Genomic DNA, 22,414 nt, shown 5'->3' with positions numbered 1-22,414 from the left:
CCCCACCTGCACCTCCCACAGCTCAGCCCCCTGATCTCGCTTCCCACCCCCCGGGAGGGGCCACCCAGACCAGGGCCCAGCAGAGCTGAGTTACTGCGTGATCTAGCTCCACCAGCGACAAGCTGCAGGATTTGGTTTAGAAGAAGTCACTTCACACCTCTCAGCCCACGTCTCTCGGTAAGGCGAGGAGCAGGCAGAGAACCGCCTCGATCCCGTTGATCTGGGACTTCTTTCCCCAGGGATGCCAACACCTATCCTGACGTCCGCCTCTGAAATTATTAGTCGCAGGGAAACTCATCTCTCAAAGGGTTTGTCTTAGACCCCAGAACTGAAAGCATTTGTGGACGGGGTCGCATTCAGTACTCTCTTCCATCCTGGCTAGACAAACTGAGGCTCAGAGAGGCGACAGGGCTTAGTAGAACGGTCCACGTCCTCAGACGAGAGCTCGGAAGAGTCTGGCCAGTGGCTGTTACTCCGCACCAGACCCCTCCCGGTCTGCCTGGGGGAGGGCGCCTCAGGGGCCTTGGTCTGATGTTTCTAATCTCCTGGGGGGGGTCGCCCACCTAAAGAGCAGAGCATCTGTGGGCTTGAAGAGGACCCTGGACGCTGAATCAGGAGAGACGGAGGTTGCAGGGAGATAACGGGGTGGAGGGGCAGGGGACTGAAGCTCAAATAGTTTGGGGAACCCTTTTCTAAAAAAGAATCCAAACTTGCAAACACAGAGCCAGGCAGAAGCCTTGGAGGGGAAGCTTTCCGTGTCAGTAGTTCTGTGGTAAGTCCACCTCTGCGAATAACTGGCGAGAGAGAACTGGACAAGGAGACGCCCCTGTCACCTGAGTATAAAGAGGCATCAGCTTCAGATACGCGTCCCTGAAGCCTGGGAGGGACGGGGAAGGTGGCCTGACAGGGTAGTCTCCTGCTGAGTGTAGACAGTACCTGGACCACCCGGGCCTGTGTCCGAGCCCAGACAGAGGGTGCACGCAATCCAGCGTGGTCCACCATGAGGACACACCCACCCAGCCTGGCTGCTTCCTCACCGGCCGGGTCTCAGCCTGCTCGGGGCTGCCCTCCCCCCAGACCAGAGTCACAAAGATGCCCAACCACAGACCTACCCCTGCCTCCAACCCAGAGCAAAGCCCTTCCTTAAACCCTCCCCAAATCACCTAACGCGGGCCTTCCGTTGAGTCCCTCTGGCTGCTCTCCCTGGGACACCCGGCAGGTGTGCTCCAGCTCAGGTGTGTCCTGGGGTCTCTGCCGAAGGTGCTGACAACCCACGACCACGACCGCCAAGGCCAGGAGGGCTGCCTTGCCCCGCCCAACTACGCCTGATGTGCACGTGAGCCTTATCCCCCGTCAGCGTGAACAGAAGGGAGGAGAGGATGGAGAAGAGGAGGAGGGGGGAGGGAAAAGAGGGAGTGAGGAAGGGAGAGTGTTTCCTGGACGCTGGGGGAGGTGAGGCGCTGCACCACCCCACCTGCCCTGTCCAGGACCAGCCCCGCCCGAGGAGACCCCAGGGTGCGCCTCTCCCTCTCCCCATCTGACTGTCCGCCTCAGGCTTGGCACCTTAAGGCTTAACCTCCTTCCTTGCCCACAGCACAGCCCCGGAAGGGCTCCTGATCCCAGGGCTAGACTCCCAGGCTAGCCCTGCAGCCCCCTGACCGCCCAGGTCCTCCTTCAGGTGACAGACTGCCTGGCCCCAGCCCTCTCTGCCCAGCCTCTCTGGGTGAGGGTCCACTCGGACCCTCTGCTTGGCTCCTCAAGCACACTTTTCCCACTAGACACTGTGTCCACTTTCCTCGGCTGCCCGACGCTCAGATGGGCCCCAGCATCCAGAACCCCGGCTGGGGTTGGAGCCTGGACCTCCGCTTGCCCGGGGAGGGAATTAAGAGCTACGGGCACAGGTGGAGGTGCGTTTCCGACAGGTACAATTCAAAAGTCTCACAGCAGAGTGGTTCGGGGCGGGTCTTGGAGGCAGTTGGGACTTGAGTCCTGAACTTTGTGACTGTGGGGAAGTGTCTTGGCCTCTCTGTTCCTTAGGTTCTGGCTGGGAAGTGGGGAGATTGCTGTGCCTTAGTGCAAAGGCTTGTGGTTGGGATGAAATGATGTAATAAAGGGGACCGGGGCTGTCCCTGGAGGTCCAGTGGTTGAGACTCCTCGTTCCCAGCGCAGGGGACCTGGGTTCAATCCCTGGTCGGGGAGCTAGATACCGCATGCCGCAACTAAAGACCTGGTGCAGCCAAATAAATAAGTAAATAAATAAAAGGGGGACGGAAGCCCACGAACACGCTGGTGGTGGCTGCCGCGCCCGGAGGGCTTGTCGCGGACCACTGTGCTCCCCAGGCAGCTCCTCGGCTGCAGTGCTGCTGCAGTGACCGGCCCTCTGTCGTGGCTCTCGCCTCCCCCCCGTCTCCTCCAGGACCTCCCTGCTGCCTTCTGTAGGACGCACGCCACCCCATCCCGTGCCTGCTGCACCCCAGGGACGGTTGGTGACAGGCTCTGTCCCCCCAGATTCTGGACGCCCGTTGTCCATTTAGACTCTGCCGTAGCGAGGCGCGGAATGCGTCCTCGCTTCTTTATGTCCCCAATTTTCCGTCTGTGAAAGAAACATCATTCCTGCCAAATACCTGCCCTCCCAGAGGTGGAACCAGAATGAAACACGTCTGCGCAGCAGCTCGACGTTTGGGGGAAGAAAAAGAGCCCCAGAAGCAGAAGGTATTGTCTTTCTGTGTGACGGGCTTGGGCTTTATGTTTGTAGCAGAAACAGTGAGGACCCATCTCTTCACCGCGTCTCGTCCCCCTGGGGGCGCCCTGGCTCGGCTCGAGCCTCTCTCCTCCTGAACCCCCTGTGATTCAGGCTGGTCCCCCGCCCTGCCAGCTGCTCTCGTGGGTCTCAGATGAGCTGAGAAGGTGGCTGAAAGCGCACGTGGCCACGTCTCGAGACCTGACATCTCCGCATCTCACGCAGCCTGGGCTCCACCTGCATACTCTGAATTCTAAAACCACCCTTCTTTTCTGCTATGGATTCAGAGCTAATCGTATTGCAGCTTCTACTCGCACGTGCAAGGGGTAGGAGACTTTGGGACGAGGAACCTTGGTTCCCTAGAGAAGGAAAAGTGTGCAGGGCCAGATCCCAAAGTCCTGGGTTACATTCTTCACAGTCTAACATTGACTCGCCCGTCTGTCACCTGAGCGTCCTGAGGTCGATGAGGCACCACTCAGAAACCGCCCATCCTTTTTAATGGTTGACCAGACTGACTCACCGTGGCCCTGACCGCTCTTGCGAAGCTCTCACACATCCATCCCTCCTCTCGTTTCTACCGTGATCTAACCAGAAGAAACAGCGCCCCAAAGTCCCTATTTTCCAAGGACACATTTTTGTTACTTGGAGGAGCAGTCAACGCAGCAGCACCCGCTTCTGCTGGGGAGGCTTCCCCCGTTCTCCCTGGGCTTGGTGGGCACGGGGGGCCCCCAAGCAAATGACTACTGTTGGGCCGAGGAGTTACCCCGAGACCTGCAAAGGCCGACCCGCCGCTCTCCCGCGGCTGCACGCGCGCCCGTGTCTGAGCGGGAGTTTTGGGGTTGGCGATGACTCTAGGAATCACTTTGAAAGAAGATGGAGCAGGAGGCCTGCCCGCCGCTCACATCTGGACTCGAGGTGCATCAACCAGTGTCGTCCGCAGATGCTCCGCTGGCACCCGGTGCAGAACCGAGCGCCCGCTGGGGACCACAGACAGCAGCCACGGGACTGAGCCCAGGAGGGACCTTAAGTAAATGAGATGATGATGAACAAAGAGGGAGAAAGGGGAGGGGCCGTCAAGCGCGTGAGCGCCCGCGTGGGGAGCGTCGCAGCTCCTATGCAACGCGCTTTCCTCCGGATCCTGAGCGGGGCTGCGTGGGGCTTTGAGCAGGTCCCGGCCCTCAAGGCAGCGCAGACCGAGCGGCTCTGGCAGAGGGTCCCGGGCCCGGCCGCCGAGCTTTTGTGCTTGCTTCCCGGGGTCCTGTCCCCTCATTACTGACGCCTCTTATCTAGAAAAGCATGTGTTTGGTGACGGTGGGAAATGACTCTGTTAATGGGTTAAGAATTGAGAGCAAACGTTGTCCTGACCCCTAAAAATCAGTAGCCGGGACAGCGGTACTGACTAATGTAATCCGGGGTGTATTGAGAGCAGCCAGTTGTCTCTCCGCCGCAAGCCCTGGGGTTCGCGTGCCCTCCCGCAAACCCAGACTCCAGCCTGGTGGGAGGCGCTGGGATGGGAAGGAGAACCGGGCACGGTCCCCGGTCCCCACCAGCCTGCAGACTCGACGTTGGCCATCCGTGTCCCCAGGGCTGTTTTCCAGGGTGACGCCGCCCCGGGACGGGAGCGGGAAGGCGAGCGAGAGCAGGTGGGCGCCCAGACCTCGAGTCTCTCGCCGCTGGGTTCCCAGGGGCACAGCTTGTGAACCACACAGCCTGCCTACCACGGAGCCTCAGAACCGGGGTTCTCTCTCATCTCGGTGGGGACCCTCAGCCCTGCACAGTCACGTGGCAGCAGACACTCCAGGCGTCCTCACTGCCCTGAGGACGAGATCCTGTGATAAGCATCTCCAAGATCTTCTATCTTTCATTTGCAAGTGACTGAGATCTCGTGGCATATCTCAAGCAAAGGAAGACAAAACAGTTTAAAGGAGACCCACTGGGTCATAGACCAGAAGAGCTCAATTTAACAAACGTATATGTTATGACTTTGTTAATTTAATATTTGTTTATATAGCTATATATGTGTATATATATCTCTGTATACGTATATTCTCAGAGAACATGTGGCTAATAATTAACACTGAACTTGAAAGTAAACGGCTCTCGGTCAGAGAAGCAGAGAAGGAATCCAGTGGACGCTGGCAGCTCGCTGGGTGACCCGGCCACCGCTGACCTCCAGACCCAGCTCCGCACCGCCACCCTCTCCTCCCCTGCCGACCCTCTGCTTGTCACCAGGTGCCGCCAGCTCCCTCTGCGATGTGCAGTCTGTGCCTGCATCCTGCACCCTGGCACTCCCACGGGACGAGGCCTGTCCAGGCATGCGTGGCCTGATGCCCCAGCAGGCACTGGCACTCGTGCACACACACATTCACACACACCCGCACACGCCCCCTCCCTTTCTCACACCCATCCAGGCGGAAGTGAAGGGGGAGTGGACACTGCCTCTCCATGGGCACGTTCAGGACGAGGGTACAGGGAGTAGGGAAGCTGGAGGGACAGTCCCTCTGGGTGACGTTGGCTTACACGGAGGGGAGCGAGGCTTGGAGCCCGTGGAGGACCCCAGTCCCTGAGTGAGAGGTGTTGCGGCTGAAAGAGAAGGGGTGTTTTAGACTCATGTGTGCATTCCACTCCTACTCGGATGGACCCACAGTGTGCGGGCAGCCCTGGGCTAGATCTGGGGTTGCGGTGGAGGTCAAGCAGGGGTCTGGCTATGGCGGGGGCCGCTCATCAGTGGTCACAGGCAGGGATACGGCCCCCAGCCCTTGATCGGTGCTGTGAGGGAAACGTGAAAGCAGTGACAAGTGTCAGATGGGGAACCCCACCCGGCCGAGGGGTCAGGCCTCGGGGCCCGAATTAAGCATGCTGCACTTCACTGCGCTTTGGAGAGACATGCCCGTCCGGCCATCGTGGTGGGATGGAGGGGAGACAGGCAGGAGGCCCCTTCAACACCCCGGTGAGCAGAGATGGAGGCACGAGCAGACCCCGCAGCGTCTGGGGACCAGCCCTCCTTCCTCCCCTGCAAAGCCAGACACAGGAAAGGCAAACAGACAGCCTCCTAATAAAACTGAGGGCAAATACGTGGGTGTTTCCATTTATTCTCAATTGGATTGTAGAGTCATCATGCTTCAGACACGGACAGCATCTGTCTGGGTCTCCACCCAGCTCACCAAATGTCCCTTTTTTATGACAGTGTTTGTAAGGGCTCCTTCACTGTCCTGAAATACAAGGCATAGATATAGGGTCTTCTCACTGCTATAATTTCAAAAAACGTATAACACTGTAACTATACTGTAAATCAGAAGTGAGAGTAATTCACAGGCGGTACTGGTGTCCCAGCCCTGGTGTGCTGATGACGTGCAGGGGTCTGTGCTGGACCACCTCTGCCTCTGCTCAGGTTCCCGCGATGGACACTCGGGTAAATCCCAGAGTAGTGCAGCGTCACCTCCATTTCCACTGTGGCTGCATTCTCAGGGGGAAAATGAGTGCATATTGAAAGTGTGCAAGGGGCTTCCCTGGGGGCACAGTGGTTAAGAATCCGCCTGCCAATGCAGGGGACACGGGCTCGATCCCTGGTCCGGGAAGATCCCACATGCCGCGGAGCAACTAAGCCTGTGCACCACAACTACTGAGCCTGCGCTCTAGAGCCCGTGAGCCACAACTACTGAGCCCATGAACCACAACTACTGAAGCCCACACGCCTAGAGCCAGTGCTCCGCAGCAAGAGAAGCCACCGCAATGAGAAGCCCGCGCACCGCAATGAAGATTAGCTCCCGCTCACCACGACTAGAGAAAGCCCGCGCGCAGCAACGAAGACCCAATGCAGCCAATAATGATAATAATAATAATAATAATTTTAAAAGTGTGCAAAATGCTTTGCACACATTTGTAAGACAGGGCTGGCTTCTAAGCTCAGCCAATGACCACCTGTTTTCTCGCCAACGCGCATGGCTGGCAGGACAAGTGGGATGCAGGCCACACCTGGCTTTCAGCTCCACGTGTTGTCAGAGGTCTGGCACTGCTGAAGTCACCCACTGAAGGCCGTTTCAGCTCACCCCACAATCATTAAGACCCCAAAGATGTCCCTGCAGTAGGAGCTACTGATGTAGCCCAAGCCTGCACTGACAATGTGAGGACACAGACCCCAGAAATGAGTGACTTGTCCTCAGAGGCAGTGCTGAGGTCTGCCCAGCCTCCATCCAGGTCCTCTGTGGGGTCGTCTCCAGTGACACACTGGGGAGCGGGGGAGACCCCTGACGGCCAAAGGGAAAAGGTCCATCCCTCAAGTGTATCACTGTCGAACGAGGTCCTGGAAACACTGAGCGCCAAGTGGATTTCACACAGTAGATCTGGGACTCAGGATTTTAAATATATATATTATGTTGTATTATATCTCACTGCAAAATAAAACGCCTTCATTGCAAAAACAATTAGAAAATGCAAGTACACAGAAAAGAAAAATCACACAGAGATAAGCATTGGTAGAATTTTGATGTATTTTCTTTCAATCTTTTTTCTATGTATATGTGTGTATATATAACAGTTATATATATATAGCTGTACACACACACACACACACACACACACACACACACATTCTATTGGTTTTTTTCTCCAGCAAGCTACAGAAAATTAGTCCCTGACTGATACATGTATTTATACACATTTTTAATAAAAATCAACTCATCTTCATAGTGACGGACACCTTGTTTTATTCACCTGAGAGCAAGGCAGGTAGATTTGTTCATCATGAAAGCTTCTCCCTGTCCTGCTCATTTCCAGTAGCTGCATAGAATTCTATGGATATGCCAGTTATTCAACCAAGGATTTGCTGATTTTCCAGCTGAATCTGCTTTCCTACTCTTCCCCAATGTTTCTTATACAACCCGTTCCAATGGTGGCCCAGTGGGAACCAGCCCTTCCAAAGTCCCATCTCCTCCTGCTGAGGCCCTTGGATGCCGGGCTCCCCTGCCCTCCACCGGCCTCAGGTGCAGGATGGGGAGGGGTCTGCGGAGCACAGGCACTTCTGTGGGGACCCAAGCTCCCTTCATGGAGCTGCTGGAGGTGGCTCCCAGGTAAGGGGGTCGCACCCGACCACAGTCTACACCTGGCGCTCCTCATTGATAACGTCATTAGCAGGAGAGTCATACGCTGCACACACAGCGTTTTCAACCATTTATCACAATGTTGATCTTTATTTTAAATATAAATCAGGCAATCATTTATGTCTTTTATGTTCTTTGTATTTATTCAAGAATATTTAACTGCAGACAAAAGGTGACTTATTCATTATTCATCCTGAACAAGGCAAGTATAGCAATTTGAAAAGGCTGACATTTGAGCTTTTTGCCAACACTAGCAAAATTATATCCTTCCCATTGTAAATCAATGAAGTAGAATCATCGTGCACAAAGGAATTAAATTGCCTTGTCACTTTAATAAGGCCACCTTATGTACAACCTTCCACCAGTGCCATTGTGCAGAGAAATGGCGGTCCTCATCCCCAGGCGCCTCAGATCTCAGCTGGCTTTCCAATTACAGGGGCATCCTGCAGGTCCTTCTCTTTCCTGGGAGACAGTGTCAGAATGTCATGGGCACAACTTGCTATCAGTGACGTGCACGCTTCTGAGCAAATTAGCATCCAAGCTACAGCTTTGTTTTGGGCATTCTGTGAACTTATCTGGTCTTCCTGTACTTGGACACTCCACTCTCATTCTGCCTTCCACTCCTTGCACACCACACACACACACTTACTCACACACACACTCTCTCATACTCTCACACACACTCACACATACACTCACACTCGTGCGCACACACACATTCACACTCACACACACTCTCCCACACACACTCACACAACTCACCCTCTCACACACTCACTCTCTCACACACACACACACTCTCTCACACACTCACACACACTCACGCCTCGAGAAATAATTCTACCAACTCATTTTTGTTTTCATTGAGAAAGGTCCAAATTTTCCGGGTAGGAAGCATTTTTGTAACAACAAATGACAACTTTTCAAATTTAAACATCTTTGTAGACATGTCGAAAAAGAAAAAGGTAGGGTTGGTGAGGCCAAAATGATAAATAAACAGCTTGACAGCAACACAGAAGGCAGCTTCCGGTTGAACTCAGCAGGCTAGAACATCCTTTATCTCTGCTCCCTCGACACTAAATTCACCCTGACAGAACAGAAAAGGTGCTCCCCAAACAGAACGGAAAAGGCATTGCTGGCAGATTCAAGATATCACTGAGTTTTGGGAAGATGGAAAGCAGGTACACAATGGCAACTGACAGAGAAAAATAATGATGAAAACTAAGTGCCTTCGGGGTGGAAGAGGCAACAAGCAGCCACAGAAATCTATCACATTTAGCCACAAGTAAAAGTTTAGTAATGAAATACAAACATAAATCTCCATTAGGAATGCCCAAAAGCTGGAACACAAAATCAAAATACCAAAAAGCCTTTCTCTTGAAGAAAACAATAAAAGGGCTTCCCTGGTGGTGCAGTGGTTAAGAATCTGTCTGCCAATGCAGGGGACATGGGTTCGAGCCCTGCTCCGGGAAGATCCCACATGCCATGAAGCAACTAAGCCCGTGCGCCACAACTACTGAGCCTGCGCTCTAGAGCCCGCAAGCCACAACTACTGAGCCCACGTGCCACAATTACTGAAGCCCATGTGCCTGGAGGCTGTGCTCTGCAACAAGAGAAGCCACTGCAATGAGAAGCCCGTGCACCGCAATGAAGAGTAGCCCCTGCTCGCTGCAACTAGAGAAAGCCCACACACAGCAACAAAGACCCAACACAGCCAAAAATAAGTAAATTGATTAATTAATTAATTAATTTTTAAAAAAGAATTGATTCACACTGAATTAATTGTACACTTCAAAAGGATGATTTGTATGATGTGTTAGATATTGCTCAATAAAGCTGTTTTTAAAAAAAAGACAAAAAAAGCTCCGTAATAAACAGCAATTGACTGAAAAGTACAAATAAAAGTTGTAGAATTACTAAAATTTAGTGGTGATAAAAATGCTGCATATCAGGATTTATGGGATACAATTAAAACAGTGATCAGGGAAAATTTTGTAACTTTAAAAAATTATAGCAATAGATGGGACTTCCCTGGTGGTCTAGCAGTAAAGAATCTGCCTTCCAATGCAGGGGACGCAGGTTCAATCCCTGGCTGGGGAAATAAGATCCCACATGCTTCGGGGCAACTAAGCCCATGCACCACAACTACAGAGCTTGTGTGCCACAACCAGAGCTGACACGCTGCAACTCCTGGGCCCACGCATTCTGGAGCCCACACGCCACAACTAGAGAGAAGCCCGCGTGCAGCAACGAAGACCTGACACAGCCAAAAAAATAAAATAAAATATTTTTAAAAATCACTGTGTTCAAAACGGAACTTCTGAAACTCCTCACACTGTCAAAACAAACAAACAACAAAACAAAGCTACTTTGGTTGATGACAACTCCATTTAAAAAAATATTATACCAATAGAATAAAGGAATAAAAATAAAGGAAATAAGTTCCCAACTGAAAACCTGGAAAAATAGCTGTAAAATAAACCAAGAGAAAAACAGAAGGAAAAAATAATAAGGCTAAAAGCAAATGTGACAGAATAGAAACTAAATTAGTATTAACTTAATATTTACTTAGTAATATTGACCATAACTATTAATAGAGTATAATCGGATATTAAACAGAACTATTAAATAAATCAAAATGCCATTTCTGTTAGAAGAAATGAACAGACACTTCTATAATTTGCCTAATCAAGAAAATAAAGAAAAAAAAAAGAAATAAGGGAAAAATAACAATGAAAAAGATGAACATAAAAAACTCATAAGAACTGTTTTGTACAACTCTATGCAAATTCATTTAAAAATACAGATGAAACAAATAATATCTTAGGAAGACACAATTTGCTAAAATTGACTCAAATAAAGATAGAAAGCTTAAACAGACCTACTTCCACACACAAAATACAGAAAGTTATCAAAGAACTGTTTCATTAAAAAATAAAACCAAGATGGTTTCATAGGGAATCTATTATGCAAATACAAGATAATCTCAACATTAGTTAAATTGTTCCAGAATATAAAAAGCTGGAAACTTTCAAATTCTTTCTTGAAGCAACTATAATATTGAGAGAAACCAATAAAGACAGCACCAAAAGGAAAGCCAGAGATCCATATTTTTTATAAATATCAATACAAAAAATCCTTAAAAAAAAAATTAGCACATAAAATCCAAAAACACATTGAAAAAACAGTACATCATGTCCAAGTAGAACTTATTAGGAATGTAAGGCTGGATCAATATTAGAAAATCCATTAATATTGTTTGCCACATTAATAATAGCTGTAAGGAAAAAAATGATATGATTTTCTCCAAAATACTAAAAAAGTCTTCAACAACATTCAACAATAATTTCAATAAGAATTCATGGATATTTCTCTAAATACATACACATATTTACACACATATATAGAGCTATCTACATTTGTATCTATACACACACATATGCATGTATATACATACACAGATGTAAAATCAGCCTTTAGGTCATTATCTTTCTTAGCAGGAAAACAATAGAGGTATTTCCCACTAAGAGCAGAAACAAGGCAAGAATTCCCACTATCTGCACTACTATTTAACGCTGTATTGAAAATATAATGAATACAATTGGATAAGGAAAAGGCATTACAGCGTTAAAAATTTGGAAAGAAATAAAACTTTATGTGCACAGATGTAATAATATACTTGGAAAACCAAAGAGACGCAATAATGAAAGTAACAAAAACAATAAAAGAATTTTAAAAAATAGAAGAATGTAAAATGAATCTACAAAAATCAATAGCACATGTGTGTGGGTGTGTAATGGAAGAGAAACTCGCCATTACCAAAGCAACAAAGAGGATAAAGTGCTTAGCTTAGGAATTAACTTATCAAGAAATATGCAAAATCCATATGAAAATAATTTCAAACCACTCAAAGAAGAACACAAAAATGACTTGAACAAATGCAAAAATATCCTTTTTTCTTGGACAGGATAGCTCAACATTATAAAAACATCAATCCTCCTAGAGTACTATACAAATTTTAAAAAATTGAAATAAAACTCCCAGTAAGTTTTTAGTCTGGACTTACACAAGTTGATTCTAAAGTTTAAATGAAAAATTAAGCCTTCAATGTGATTATTATTGTATATTATTCAAATGCAATAAATGCAATAAGAGCTAGGAAAATTCTAAAAGCAGAGCAGTGAGGGAGGATTAATCCTACCAGATATTAAAACATACTAAAAAGGCTCAATAATTAAACTGTGATCTTGGCAAATGAATAGACTGACCAATGGAACAGTAAGTCTAGGCAGAGACCCAAGAGTATATGCGAATATAGTAAAGGGTACGGGTGCCAGATCAACTCACGGGGAGTAGATAGACTCTGTGATAATAAAGGATGTTGTTAAACCAGAGCAGGACCCTATGGTCCCTCACCCCCATGTTCTCAGCCTGCCTTTTGTCTGTGGAAAAACTTTAGCCAAAGAATAAGTTTAATCAGAGAAGTGAGAAAATGCAGAAACAAAGGAAAACAGTCCAACAAGACTAAATAATAATAGTTTAGACATTAAGCAAAGTCAAGGACCTTTAGTTCCTTCTCAAGGGCTATAGGTAATATTCTGAGCCATAACTCTTGAGCTGTTTTATAGGTACTGAAACCCCACCAAGTGGGAGAAGTTAACCACATGATGATCAGACTGTAGCCATGACAGAAGTTGCCACAATTCTGAGAACTGGCCTCAAAGAAATGGAAACATGCTGGCTATGTTTCCATTCAGTTCCATAGCCAGCAGTTCCAGGGAGCTTCTGGCTATGGAACTGAGGACTAACTGTACTTAAAACAATCGAGATGACGCTGATCAGACCACCGAGACTCATTTCAAGATGACGGTCAGAGCTGCCTGTACTGTGTGTGCATGGAGCCCCTGCCTCAGCCTGTAAAAGCTCTTGCCCCCTGATTGGGGTGGGGAGGGGAGCGGGGATTCGACCCTTGGATAGGAGTCCGCCCTATCTTCCGGGTTGCTGGCTTCCGAAATAAAGCAAACTTTCCTTTCCACCAACCTGGCCTCTTTACTGGCTTTTGGGCTGCGAGCAGCCGGACCCCACTTTCGGCAACATTGTGATCATTGGATGGCCGTTTAAAAAAGGCAGAAATGGGTCTACACTTCACACCATACACCAGAATAAAGACCAAATGGATCAGTGATCTAAATGGGAAAACTTCTAGAGGAAAATATGGGTAAATTGTTTTATAATCTGTATATGAAAGGGGTGAAGAAAACTATTAAAACCGTGACATAATTTATATGCAGTAAAAGAAACAGTTGATTAATTTGACTATGAAAACTTTCTTAAACTTTTGGAAAGCACCATAAAGTCGAATAACAAGAGACAAACTGGCCAAAAGTCTGCAACACTCTCGCAGGTTAATCTCCCTTATACATAGCATCTCAAAAACAAAGGAAAAGAAAGCGTGAAAATCCAGTGGAAAATGGACAAAAGCATGAACAGTTCATAGAGAACAATATACAAAAGTCCCTTAATGTATGAAACGATGCTCAACTTCGCTTATAAAGACAGATTAAAACTGCAGTGAGGACATCTCACTTCTCATGCTGGGGAAACTCAGTAGCCTGACCACACACTCTGTTGGCAAGACTGTGGGAGAAGCAGGCATGGTGTACGCTGCTGTTGGAAATGCAAAATGGTACCCACCTATGGAGGGGAATTGGGCAATACCTAAGAAAAAAGTGCATTTACCCTTTGATCCAAAAATCCCACTTCTAGGAACTAGTCTTGAAAAATACATCTTCACAATGACATGCCCAAGATTATTCACTGTGATGTTATTTGTAATTGCAGTATATAACTACCTAAGTGCCCATCCACAGGCAACTACTTATATAAACCATAGGACAGCCAGATAATGTACTATGCAGTTATAAATAGGAAAATATTATAAACGAATATAGAGTGATTTCCAGAATATATTTTAAGTTAAAAAAGCAAAATACAGAAGAGTATATACAGTATACTACCTTTTGTGTACATACAAAAGAAGGTTAAATAAGAAATACATATATACTATATATATATGCACTCACATATGTAGACACACACATACATACACATATACACAGGAGGATAAACAAGAAACTAATAAAAATTATTACCCAAGGGGCTGGTGAATAGGGAATAAACAAAAGGGATGTAGATGGGAATAAGAATTCTCTGACTACACTTTTTTCATATAGTTTTGTTGTTGAAGCATGTAAAAGCTTAACATACTTCTTAAAAAGTCAAATATGATGATAAACCTCATACCCTAAAGTTGGTAACCCACAGAAACAAAGGAATGTGATGTCATACCAGATTGATAACACAGCCTCACAGCAAGGAGAAGTAACACAAACAAAGTTCTAACCCAGTCCTCTGATTATTCACACTTCGTGAGATCTAGTCTGACGACAACAATTATTGCAAGGAAATCTTGAATTTTTCTTCACAAGCTTGTTTTTGGCAGTGGCGTTGCTGTAGTGATTCTGGGGTGAATTTGCGCATGGTGTAGCGTAGAGCAAAGAGGTGGGGTATATTAACCTTTAGGAAACCTGGAGTCTTACCATAAGAAGGGAAATACAAACATGGGACAAGGTACAACCCTGTGGGATTGGACTTGAACTGGAGCATTTGTGTGAATATATAACTTCTAGCCGTGTCCACTTGAAGGCCCAGAAGCAATGACACCCCAGGAGCGATTAGCACTCCTACCACCAGGTCTTTGTTTATAAACTCCACTCCCCACAAAAAGTAACCAAGACTCCTTAGAAAAATAGCTCATCCCAGGTCTCAGGCAGAGAAAGTACAGTAAGCATGGACCACTTTTCATGTCAGAAGGCAGAGAACCACTTAAAGACGAATGGGGCATATCAAAAAGTACAAGAACCTGATGGAAGAGGCTTCTACTGGCCAGACTTGGAACAATCTGATCATGAAAAAGGATAATAATGGTAATAGATTATAATACATTGAATTAAAAAGAATAATTGAGTCCACAGTGAATTATTTTTTAAAAAAAGACTAGAGAGGTAAAGTTATTCTTTACAAAAGAAAGTCAGTTAATAAATGTGGGAGCTATGATAGAATTAGAATATCTGCAACCATAGTTGATAGCAATAAAAATCATCATGTGAACGTTTTTGGGGGTGCAGGATATTCACATGGCTTCCATTTATCATCCCACAGATTTCTTACCAGTTTCAAAAAGGGCCACGCTACTTACACTGGAGAAATCTGGCAGTCAATCATCTCAACCAAACGATTAAATCCAACCCATTGCTGTATCCTCCCGATGCGATGAGGCAGGAGGTACGCAGATCACCCATGTGGCCGTCTGGCCAAAATGTTTGACCTGAACTGAATCCCGAGGAAACAAGCACCCAATCCACTCCGTGGACACCACACAAGACAACTCACCCCGACTCCGTGGTGTAAGAGTCACGAGGGGAGGGACAAGGCAGTAGTATTGCTCTAGATTAAAGGAAATTAGAGAGAAGTTATAACAACCGTAATGTGTGACCCTTGATTGTTCCTAGATTGAAAAAGTATGTAAAAGACATTTTGGGGACAATTGGGCAAGTTGGAATACAGAGTGTTTCTGATTTGCTGGGGATGAGATCAGCACTGTCAAGTCGGGGTACCCTCGTTCCTGGAAAGTAAGTGCTGAAGCACCTCCGGGTGAGTCAAGAATTGCGTGTGTGTGTGTGTGTGTGTGTGTGCGCGCGCACGCGTGTGTGTGTGTGACAGAGATAGAGACAGAGACAGACAGAGACAGAGACAGAGCACGCACATGAACGTGGCCATCAGTGGTGCAGACGGGAAGCTGGAAGTAGGGGAAACATGGGAGTGGAGGATGTGAGAGAATAAGCCTTGACCTTGCATGACGGTAAGTCAGTGAACAGGAGGAAAAACTGATACACCAACAACACCGGAGCCGAGACGTCAGGGTCAAAGCCCATCCCTGCCTCTTGCTCGCTGTGTGTCTGGGCCAACTACTTAACATCTCTGTGTCTGTTTTCTCATGGGTCTACGGATAGTACCTGCCTCATTGGGTTGTTGAGAAAATCAGGAGTTAAAACGTGGAAAGCGCTTCGGAGAGTGCCTGGTACAAAGCATCAAACAGCGCTGGTGAAACAGCTACTTAAGCAGGAGATTGTTTAGAAATATGCAGGAAAATCCCAAAGTCACCACTGAAACAAGTAGCTTTGGCCACCTCTGGGGAGAGGATCTGGGGGTGGGAAGGAAGCTGATTTAGTTATAAACTATGTAGGACTATGTGCATGTTAAACTCCGCTCCTGAAGGAATCTGATGGAGGGTAATTTTTAAGAAGGAAGCAGCACAGGATTCAAGGTGCAACTTCTAACACCGTCTGGATAGAAACCAGCTCTGAGACGTACACACCTCTGTGCTTCCGTTTCCTCCTGGAAAATGAAAAGGTAGAACTGAGCAACCAGAATACAGCTCAAATGGTTCTTATTCTGAAATAAGTAAACCTACAGCCAATGAACTGTTATATAAAAATCTTGAGGGCAAATGGAAAACCACAGCAAAACGTTCTACCGCCACGGGCACTATCGTGACACCCAGAGTTAGCTAGCCTGCCCACCCTCACCTGTCGGCACAGCCTGTGGGACGCGGGTCTCTGGGGCCACTCCGCCCCCAGGATCATCTTTCCCTGTGGCTCCAGGCACCCTCCAGTTCCGACGGGAGCAGGGTGTCTCTCTCTCAATCTCAACCCACACCCGGAACTGGGAAACAGCAAGGTGTCATCCTCAAGAGCTAATAAAGCTCACGCTGCAACCACAGACCCCAAGTAAACATATTTTCTCAAAGTTACAAACACACATACACATATGTCGTAGCATTGGAACTCTCTCTGCTCTCAATATTTCGTCTTGTTTTGAGAGTTTCCTGAAATTGCACGACTGAAAACACACACACAGGGGAAGGTATTCTACGCGCTGCTCACGTTGCTAGTTCTAGTCAGAATATGTTAATACCAAATGACCTTTTTCCGAAGGGTATTTTAAGGAGACAAAGCAATTTTCCGTAATATGGTTACCATAGTGATTGGCCCTTTAAAAGGCTGGGGGAGAAATAATGCACATCCGTAATCAACAGCAACTGCAGCAACAAATGGTTTGATAAAAGCAACATTTGGGGATTAATCTGAAGCAGAATAGATAAGCGGGCTTTTCAAAGTCAACCAAAAAAAAAAAGAAGAAGAAGAAGAAGAGCCACAGTGCTGCACAGGTGGGGCCTGGGTAATGGGCACAGACCTCTGCTCAGGAGGAAAGGAGGCCCTGGGCGGGTCCCAGGAGCTGCCGGGAAGAAAGGTGGCCCACGTGGAGGGGACAGTGAAGCAGCCTCCTGAGGGGCGAGGGAAGACCCCCCTGCTCCCCTCACGGCCGTGTGACTGTAGCTGTGACCTCATATTCAAGAGTAAAGCGGGAACCACTAAAGGAACCAGGGCTCCTGGGAGACGGCCACTCCCAGCGCTGGACCTGGAATACCGAGCCGTGTCAGGAAGCAGGAAGGTTCTCATGGAACAACAGCGACATGCCAAAGAGAGGCAGAGCCAGCTTGCAGGGGCTTCTTCTGGCTGAACTAGAGAGAATTTACACATCAAAGTAAATAATGGTAGTAACAGATTATAGTCCTTTAAACCATTGGACCACAAGTCCATGCGGTTATGAATGAATGAATCAATGAATATATAAATGGGAAGTTTAATGAGGACACACATAATTCCAAAGTACGTGTACACAAAATACTAGCTAAGATGGGGAAAAGAGAAACATAAAATGGATACCCCTGGGAGACGTCAACTTCATCGAGTGATTAACGATGACGGACACCCGCAATGAGGCTACTTAAAGGTGACTCCTGAGGGGTGCAGTGATGAGACCCAGCCCCTCCTCCGTGTGCCTGAATGTGGTCACGAGGAAACATCACACAAACCCAGAGGAAGTCACACTCGGTAACTGGGCTGTAATCTTCCATGGTCGTCTAGGGAAGCCTGAGGAGTGTTCCGGACGGAAGTCGACAGGGGCCTGACAGATAAGGGTAAGATGTGCCGACCCAGGTCCTACCCGTCTCTGCTCTCCGGGACTCGGGCAGGCAGCACCTGCAATGCTGTTAAATGCACATTCTGCCTCAGTCGGGCTGCTGTGGACACAGGGGCCTGCGTTTCTAACGAGCTCCCAGGCGGTGCTGATACCGCTGGTACCCAGGGTCCTAGACGGCAAGTTCACAGCGGCCCCCCTCTCCCCAGGCCTCCTCCACCACCGTCTAGCATGCTGTTGCTGCCACGAACGTTGGGGCACGACGCAACACAACGTGTTATCTGACGATCCTGAGGCCAGAAGTCCAGCACGAGGCTCCCTGGGCCCAAGCGAAGGTGTCACAGGGCTGCCCCTCCCAGAGCCTCCAGGGAGAAGCCGTGCTTGCCTTCTTCCAGCTTCCAGAAGCACCACACTCCCCGGGTCTCGGCCCCTCCACCTGCACAGCTGGCAACGTCACACCACTTTGCCTCTCGCTGTGGTGGGATTGCCCTCTGAGCCCCCCCGGAGAGGCCGCCCTTCTCAGGACCCACGTGGTTAGTGGGGCCACCTGGACGATCAGGACCGTCCTCCCACCTCAAGGCCCCTGGCCGTCAGCCCATCTGTGAAGTAGGTTCCAGAGTCACAGGATCCGGGCTTAGGGTGTGGTCGTCTGCGGGGCCGTCTTCCTGCCTCTTTCCCATCCTGTCTCCTGGCTGAGGATGGTGCTTCCCGCACAGGATTTTAGCAGTTTCACCACCACCCCCGTGTCCCCCAGGCCAGCTCTGTCCCAGCCCTGCATCCCTGGGCAAGCTCTGTTTCATTCCATCTCACCCAGAACCTGGCACATGCAGACGCTTCATAGAAACCTGTTCCTTCATTCATCTGAAAGGACTGATTACATGCTGCTCTCAGACAGGACGAAACGCTCTGCCCTCGGCGGCCGGGCCGGACAGCAGGCTCCCCCCACCCGCCCGGCATCTCCTCTGCCTTGCCCACTGCCCCCAGTGATGCCACAAACGTCCCGGACGAGGGGGCCCATGCTGAGCCCGAGCCTCGGCCACTTGCTCTGTTCCCTCTCCACGTCCAGATGTGTCCGTGACGTGAAAAGATGACACCTCACCCCTGTCCCCAGCCATGCTCCGGGAAGCAGAGGCCCCCGTGTGGAGGGAGGACAAAGCCTTCGCTCGCAGCAGAGGGACTTGACCTTTGTCCTAAGCCCTCCACTTAATTCCTAAAACCACTCTAACAAGGCAAGAGATGGGGATTCATTTTTTAAATCCATGTGCTTGCAACCTAGAAACAAGCAAAAGAAAAGCCAGGCTGGAAATCATCGTGGGAGGGCAGGGAGAGTTTTGAGCCAGAGCAAAAGCCCTGACTTTATTTCTCTTCTTTGTGGAGAATCAATAACAGCCTCTGTGTGGATTGGACCCAGAAAGTGCCGTGTGCCGGCGGGTGGCTTATAGACACCCGTGTGCCCACAGAGAATGGGGAGAAGGCTGAACGGCATCGGGCGCTTGCATACGCTGGATCCAAATTAGGACTTATCAGCAAGTTCATTATCTAAAAATAAATCAGCTTTTCTTTGCTTCATCAAAAGATCAGATTATAGTGTACGCCGCCTCACTTTCAGAATAAAATGTTTTTATTCTTAGACAAGCGAGGACAATGAAAAGCATTACATAATCTGTCAGGCCAACTGTGAAAGGGAATCGTTTCCTTGCGGTGAGGGTTCTCTGGTTCCCCTGTTGCAGAGGGAAGCCGACTTCAGCGGTCGAGAACAAAACAACTCCAAGATTCAGCATGCAGACAGAGAGCGTTTACTGCCCGGGTTTCAGACGGGGTGCTCTCGGTGGGACGCAGTTTTCCTTCAGGCACAGAATGTCCCTGGCACCCCAAGATCAGAGCTTCGTTCTCCCCACCTCTGCCCGACCCTGGCGAAGACGCCTCATTCTGTGTGTTTGCAAAGCAGGCCTGGCCCCTCACAGCAAGGCAAGGGTTCTCCTGTCCCCAGTGAGCAACAGAGCAGATCTTTACAGGAGCGTGTAAGTCTAGCTCCCACCCCGGCCAGTGGGGGGCCGGCAGGAAAAGCTCTGCAGTGAGGAAGGGGTACAAGAGCATGTACCACAGCAGCCTGAGGGACCAGCTCTCGCCCCCGATGCCAGCCCCAAGTCAGGGTCCCCAGACCACCCACACTTCAGGCCAGCTGGCTGCCAACGTGGGGTTCTTCGAGACCACCCTCATGTTCCGTAATTTGTGAGAACTCACAGAGCTCAGGGAAGGACTGTTCTTACGATTACAGTTTCACGATCACAAAAGGATGCGAATCAGAACCAGCCAAAAGATGAGCTACACAGGGCGAGGTGGGAGGGTCCCACAGGTGACGCTGCCGTGTCCTCGGGAAGCATCACCTCCCGCTACATCGATGTGGGTCACCCCGCAGGGGCGCTCGGCCCAGCCTCAATGTCCAGAGTGGTTTTTGCAGCTTCATTTATACAGATATGATTGATCGTCGCCTGGATCTCCAGACCTCTTCCCTCCCAGAGGTTGGGCTGGCATCCCGGGGTCGGTCTTTCTGGTGCGGCCAGCTCCCACCCTAAGCCACTGTGTCAGCGTAAACCTGTGGGCTCCTCCACCCCGAGTCACACGGACACGCCTACCACTTGGGAAGTGCCGTGGGTTTCAAGGTTACCTCCCAGGCACCAGATCTCTCTTTAGGCTGAGGCTGACTTCTTTATTGCCCAGAGGTGTACTAGTCAGCATTCTCCAGAGAAACAGAATCAACAGGAGACTGACTGATTGATTCTAAGGACCTGGCTTGTGCAGTGATGGAGGCTGACAAGTCCTCCTCATATCGGGAACCTCTTCCCCACTGAGCTCGTTCTGACCGCCACGCTGCTCTGCAGTAATTCTTTCCAGCTTGTGCTACTTGTGATGTTGCCGTGCGGTTCTGAGTTTTGTAAGCCCAGCAATGCAAGCCGGTCTTGACCCCTCCCAGCTTCCCGCGGTTCACGCTTGGAGAGCGTGTGAAGACCCCAGAGGCGCCTGTGAGAGCTCACTCCCGGCTCTAGAACCAAATCGACCTTGTTTCCGTTCCCCGCATCAAAGAAAGACCAGAGGGCTAAGCTGTTGAGGGCTAAGCTGTCGAGGGCTAAGCTGTCGTTTCCCGAAGACTCAGCCTCCTCAACAGGACACTGCACTCTTGGTGGAGCTGATGCCTCTGTCGGCTTGGCGTGCACTCCACGCAAAGCGATCTCGGAAATAAAACACCGCGGTACTTCCAGCTTTGAGAGGAATCGCTGTGGCTCCTAATTGTAGAGGAGACCCGAGGTGACCAGCGGGGCTGATGCCAACGTGAGCGCCCCAGGACCCCGTGTGAGCCTGGGGACCCACGAGGTTGGCGTCACAGCGACATCAATGTCAGTGAAACATCCAGCCAGCTTCCCTCTTCCGTTCTAAAGATTTGCAAAACTCTGCAGAGTCTCACTCCCCAAACAACCAGAAACTCTGCCACGCATGGAATTTCTTCCTGGTACCCTCCTCCAGTCAGCAGATGCCTCCTAAGCCTGATCAAGTTCCAACTATTCGTAACTCGGGGGAAGTACCTCCACTCTCCCAGATTTTCTTGGACGGTAAGTCTCTACCCCTCTGCTTCCCCAGTCACCCACCAGGAAGGTTGCATGTTTCCTTGTGAATTATTCCTTTATTATTATACTGCATACTTTTCCATGCTGCAAGTTTCTATACCAAAGTGTGTCCACCCTCATCAAATGTCATTGCAAAGTCTCTTGCCTCCATATTTTCTTCCTATACAAAGCATTTTACAGACTACTTTTTTGCAAAAGCAAATGTTTTGGACATCTCCTTGCAGATCTTAGTTTGCAAAGTTGATGCTTTATTAGTAAAATATCTAAAGCAATTTCTTCACAAAGGATTTACCACAAAAGTCGATTTATTCTGAATTATTTGGGAATAATTTTGGAAATTGGGAAATATAGACCATCTGAGTTGAGGTTAGTGTAAACATAACCCTAGATGCATTGAAGAAGGCAGGTCAAGTCCATAGATTAACTTCACTGCTATCAACTCACAGCTCACAGCCCAAGAAAGAATAAAGACATAGCGACATTCAAGGCACTAGGCTGAGTTTGATATTTTATTCGGAAATCGAGTAAAAGCAGAATTAAGGTAAGGACACAGATATACATTGTTACAGAAGTGATAATAGAAGGAAATAAAGACAATTTGGGGGAAAATGATTTGCAAGATTTTTCTCTCCTCGAGAGCACATATAAAGTCTGGGTTAATGAGCTTGTGGAAGAGAAAGGGCCACAGGACATAAGAATTTCTACACAGGAGGTCTCCTGTCTCTGATAGAAGAGTCCTTTAAAATTTTATCTTTTTATCAGCCTCATCAGTATGAAAAGATAGCTCAAATATAATGGGTGCAATAGTCACAAATGTGGAAAGCCTTTTTTTTCTTTTTTGTAAAATTGGA

This window comes from Eschrichtius robustus, chromosome 18 (genome assembly GCF_028021215.1).
Source record: "Eschrichtius robustus isolate mEscRob2 chromosome 18, mEscRob2.pri, whole genome shotgun sequence".
Taxonomy (NCBI): Eukaryota; Metazoa; Chordata; class Mammalia; order Artiodactyla; family Eschrichtiidae; genus Eschrichtius; species Eschrichtius robustus.
The sequence above is the reverse complement of the archived record's forward strand: the minus strand, read 5'-3'. Positions refer to the sequence as shown.